This window comes from Peromyscus maniculatus, chromosome 10 (assembly GCF_049852395.1).
Source record: "Peromyscus maniculatus bairdii isolate BWxNUB_F1_BW_parent chromosome 10, HU_Pman_BW_mat_3.1, whole genome shotgun sequence".
In the NCBI taxonomy this organism is placed as follows: Eukaryota; Metazoa; Chordata; class Mammalia; order Rodentia; family Cricetidae; genus Peromyscus; species Peromyscus maniculatus.
This window is the reverse complement of record NC_134861.1, coordinates 22,037,229-22,043,164: the sequence shown is the minus strand read 5'-3', so window position 1 is coordinate 22,043,164 and position 5,936 is coordinate 22,037,229.

Genomic DNA, 5,936 nt, shown 5'->3' with positions numbered 1-5,936 from the left:
TTCCAAAGATAAGCATGATTTCTTTTTTTTTTTTTTTTTTTTTTTTTTTTCGAGACAGGGTTTCTCTGTGTAGCTTTGCACCTTTTCTGGAACTCACTTGGTAGCCCAGGCTGGCCTTGAACTCACAGAGATCCGCCTGCCTCTGCCTCCCGAGCGCTGGGATTAAAGGCATGCACCACCACCGCCCGGCTGCATGATTTCTTATAGGCAACACAAGCTACTAGGAATAAGAAAGGACACTTGGTATGGTAGCCTATACTTGTAGTCAAAGTTCTTTGGAGGCTGAGATAGGAGGATCGCATGTGTTTGAGGCAGCCTTGGGCTATATATCAAGTACCAGGCCACTTGGAACTACATAATAAGGCTGTTTTAGCTGGGTATGGTGGTGTACGCCTGTAATACTAATTCTTAGGAGGCAGAGGCAGGGGGATTGTTACAAGTTTGGGGTCAGCCTGGTTTACATAGTAAGTTCAGGAAAGTCAGGGCTACATAGTAAGACACTGTCTTAAAAAAAAATCTCCAAAACTTTAAATAAATATTTAAAATTAAGCAAAGGAAAAGGAAGAGGTGATGTACCTTTTTAAAAAACGTTTTTACCCAGGTGTGGTGGCACACGCCTTTGATCCTAGCACTCCGGAGGCAGAGGCAGGTGGGTTCAAGGCCAGTCTGGTCTACAAAGAGAGTTCCAGGACAGCCAGGGCTGATACACAGAGAAACCTTTGTTTCTCAAAAAACCAAACCAAAACAAAAATAAAAAACAAGTAAGGACTCCTAGAGAAGGATGGTTCTGAGCAATGAAGCTAATCCAGGAGGGATATTGAGGTGTGGCGATGCCCCAGGGGCTAAAGAGCTTGCTCTGCAAGTGTGAAAACCGGAGTCCAGATCTCTAGGACCCACATAAAAGCTGGGGGAGGCAGCACATGTCTGCGATCCCACACTAGTGGGTCAGAGGCAGGCAGGTCTCTGGAGCTCACCAGCCAGCCAGGCCAGCCAAGGCAAATGGGCTGGGGACAGCTCAGTGGGAAAGAGCACGCGCAGAGTTTGGACTCCAGCACCCATGGAAAAAGCAAGGCGTGGCTGTAAGAGGCTCTAGTCCAGTTCCATGGGGACAGAGACAGGAGCATCAGTGTAAGGCCAAAGGTGATAAGGCAGGGTACCCAACATCCTTCCTGGCCCTTAATGCACCCCCTTCTCTCTCAGACACACACGGACACACACACACACACCAATAAAAGAAGGGATATCAGATAATAATGTGACACAAATCAGAAAAACACATAAATGTCTGAAGTTGAAACAATGAACAGAGAAAGGAGATTTAATAAATGTGTTGAGGAAGTTTACTGGTCCATGTATACAATGAATAGCACCTGACCTTTGCTTTTTAGTAACCACTTAAACTGCAGTTAGAATTCAAGAGAGTTAGGATACAGCTCACCTGGGAGCAGTTCTGGGCCAGCCCAGGCTGCTGACTGAGATGCTGTCTCAAGCAAAAGGAACAAGCAAATCCCACAAAAGCCTGAACAAGTTTCTTCCCTTTGCATTCCCCATCATGCCGCTTGGTCCTCGGCCACTAGGCAGGCAGAACAAGATGGGGGTTTGCAGTTTGGGGGTGGGAGTGGTTGGCGGGGTTTGCCCCCCCACAAAGAGACAAAGCTCCCTGAGTCCCCACTCTACACCCCAGAGAAGAAGAGGGTGTGCACCAGTGGAGGAGAGCGCTTCCTCGGAGCGCGGCTTCCTCTGGCCCCAAGGACTCCTTGCTTAAGGAGGTCATAGAATCCCTCTTCCTTTTCCTGTGGTGCGATACTTCTAGTGAAGACGCCCCCCTCACATCTACTTCCCTGAGCTGAAAGCCTTCTCATTCACTGTAGAGCTGTGCTCCTGACACTCTCAGAGCAGATGGTTCCTCCCTCCCCGTACGCAGGCGGCCATCTGGTGAGGGGGCATTTGGCTCAGGCTTGGGGAGGGAAGCAAGCCACCCAAGAATTCTACCTTATGCTCAAAATGCCATCATCCGTGATCGTAACTAATGTTTATTGAGCACTTACTATGTGCCAGGCCCTGTTCGAAGTGTGTCACATGGATCACAGTAACTCACTTACCATGAGACATAGAACTATTAATAGCAAACCTTTAGGGATGGGGGAAACTAGGTATGGAAAGATTAATTACTGACTTGGCATGTAGTTCAGTGGTAGAGCACTTACCTACACATGAGACTCTGAGTTCAGTTCATAGCAGAGAGAGAAGGAAGGAGGGAGGGAGGGAGGGAGGGAGGGAGGGAGGGAGGGAGAGAATGACTGCCTAGCTGGGTTTGAGTGGAGGCAGGCTGACTGCCGATATTTCACAGCCATCCTGATCTACACAGTGAGTCTCAGGCAGCCGGGACTACATAGTGAGATCCTGCCTCTGAACATCAAAATCAATGAAACCAACAAAAAGGTTAAATTACTTTCTCTCTGTGTTAATTAGGGTGAAAGCAGAGTCTAAACTTAGGCAGCCTTGCTCGGGGGTCAGAACAATACTCACTCTACTCTATGTTCCTGGTATTTAGATAAGCGCTGACTCCCTCTCTCTCTCTCTCTCTCTCTCTCTCTCTCTCTCTCTCTCTCTCTCTCTCTCTCTCTCTCTCTGCCTCTGTCTGTCACTGACTCTGTCTCTTTGTGTGTGTGTGCTCACACACAGCCACCCACACCATCTACATTAAGCAGCTGAAGGAAAATCTATTTGAGTCATTGACAGTGCTGTGTAAATGAGACCCTTGGATGATTTCCTGTCCACTTAGCAGCAGGTCACCCGGACTCTGGAAGTCTGACATTGAGGAAGAAGCATTTCATGCATGGATTTGCCAACCACTGGACACCACTGGAGTCTGATGTGTGCTATTTTATATGATTTTATTTTTCATAGACATAAACGCTCTCATAGATAAAAATGCCCATTTTACATATGGATAGAAAAGGAAAAATCCTAAGGCAGCTATGATGATGTGTAGAACCCCAGTACTTGGGAGTAGGAGATCACGTCACCTCAGCAGTTAGGATCGGAGCCTGGACCCCTGAAGTCCTAGCAAGCCAGGTTTGACCACTGGTCCTCAATAGGCCGATTAAAGAGATAAATAATAATGACAAGTAGAGATGGGGGCGCATTCACATTGGGATGTGCTATTCTCTGCTCCAAGTTTATCTTTGGGATCCAGACTGAGATTTCGGTTTAAATGAGTGCAAGATAAGCTAAGCAATTCTGATTCAGTGTGTTTGTGTCCACCACTGACCCAGCATTGTCCAGCTGCAGTACCTCCTGCAAGGGGGTTTGATGAGTTATCAGAACTGCAGAGACAGGTCCTCCCTACCCCACCCCCACCCCCACCCCCATTGTCACCAGGATTCAGAGTTCTCCTTCTCCCAGTGTGAGATTCCTGGGGACATTTCAATCCACTGGGGTCCGTTGGTTCAGTAGTCTGATAGCTAAAGGGAGAAACCACAGGTGTTTCTAGAATGTCTTCATTCTTGTCAGGGCAGGTACAGCAGGATGATGGGGAAGGCCAGCCTGGCCTACATAGCACAGACATTTGAGGACAGCCTGAGCTACATGGGACCCTGTCTCAGAAATAACAGCAACAACAGAACAAACCCACATATGATTGTACGTGACTAAAACACAGGAGTGTAAAGAGGTATGAAGTTGGGCCAGGGACGTAGCGGAGTTGGTAGAGTCCTTGTCTGACCATATACAAAGGCCTGGGTTGAATTCCCATCAATGCATTAACCGAGCATGGCGGTTCAGGCCCACGGCCTCGCACTTATGAGGTGGGCATGAGAACAAGGCATCCAAAGTCATCCTCAGATATATAGAGTTTTAGGGCAGCCCAGGCTAAATGAGATCCTGTCTCAAAACAACAGTATAATCCAACAACAATAAGAATTAAGATTTAATTGAATTATTCATGCTTTTTATTCTCAGGAAAAAGACTTCATCTTTCTTAAATCAAGTCTTCTAATTTTTACTTCTGAAAACCTGAATTCAGCGTTGTCCAAGAGACTCCCAAACATTGCAGACTATTGCTACTGTTCTTGGTTCCAGCCCTCCCCGGCTATGACGCTTATGAATCACAATACTTACCAGCATGGCATGACAACCTTAAGGGTCCATAGTGGCAGGTGTACCCTGGTGGTAACCAACAGCTCTCTTTGGACTGAAGGCCTGCTCAACAAGAGGGAAATCGTGCCTGGTACTGGAAACCTAGCTAACGACCCAGGGCTAGGGAAGTCACCGATTGTAAGGAGAACCTACATGTGCCACTTTACTAAATTAGCACAAACTCAACTATTTCTAAATATTTGTCTTTATGCCCAGACATAGGTGCAGTCCTCACCCCTTATCAAGGAAACTTCCCTTTGCAACAGATGGAGACCATTTTAGAAAACCGCAGCCGATCAAAACGCGGAGCTGTGGAGCCCAGTCCAATGGCCACATCTACAAAGAACTAAGGCTCAGTGGACATTGCAGGAGAGGGGTGGTGGGGAGAAGCTGTAAGAGCCAGAGGATCAGGGAATTCGCTGTGGGATTATGTCCCCTAGCAATGTCAGAATCTACACCAATGAAGTCCCGCCAAGATGACTGCCTGAACATAAGCTGAATAAGGATGACAACAGACATGCCCAAGTGGATGGGTGAAGGACCACGAGGCTTCAACCCGACCCGAGGAACTATAGGCCATGGAGGAACGCTGAGACGAGGAGGAAGTCTTCCCCAGGGAAAAGCACATCAATTGGTCATCCAATACCAGATGGCCAGCCCTGAAAACACCCATGCAAGTAACATCATACAGACCGAGCAGGTTATATTTAGGTGTATATGTGTATCTACATATATACAAATGCATGTAACAACAAAGAGGCCATGAACTTGAAAGAGAGCAAGGAGGGGTATATAGGAAGGTTTGGAAGGAGGAAAGAGAAGGGGGAATGACGTAATTATATTATAATCTCAAAAATAAAAGAAATTATTATTATTACTATTATCTTAATATTTGTTTGTTTGTTTATGTATAAATTTGGTTTTTTGAGACAGGGTTTCTCTGTGTAGTTTCGGTGCCTGTCCTGGATCTCGCTCTGTAGACCAGGCTGGCTTAGAATTCGCAGCAGAGATCCACCTGGCTCTGCCTCCCAGAACATTGGGATTAAAGGCCTGAGCCACCGCCACCCAGCTTATTTATTTATTGAGAATTTTGAGACAGGGTTTCTCTATGTAGCACTGGCTATCCTGGACTTGCTCTGTAGACCAGGCTGGCCTTGAACTCAAGAGATCCACCTGACTCTGCTTTCCAAGTGCTCGGATTAAAGGTGTGAGCCACCAGCCAGCAAGAAATAATTTTTAAAAATCTGAATAACTGGCTGGAGAGATTACTCAGCATGTAAAAGCACTGGCTGCTCTTGCAGATGTCCCAGGTTCAAAGTCCCAGGACCCACATGGTAGCTCAAAAACCATCTGAAACTCCAGTTCTGGAGGACCTGACATCCTCTCCTGGCTTCCACAGGCACTCACTGCACACATGTGGTACACTTACATACATGCATAAAAATAGTCAGATACATAAAAATAATAAATAAAAAACACTCGAGTAACTCTGTAACAGGCATCACTTCTCCTAATATGAGTATATAGAAATGTAACTCCCAGCAACAGTAACTTTCCTAATCTTCAGTCTGTGTCAAATCTCATTATGATGTGGTATTTTCAAGAAAACCTACATTCATTGTAAAAGGTAAGACACCAATCTAAGGATACGAGACAGGGACCTAAGGGTACACAGTAAACCACGCTGCAGAGGTGACTTACAGAGAAGCTCTTGGGGGAGCTTGGGCTCAACCCTCTGGGGAAAGCAGTGACCTGAAAAGAGCATTGGTAGGAAGATCACTCTTGAAACACTGCAG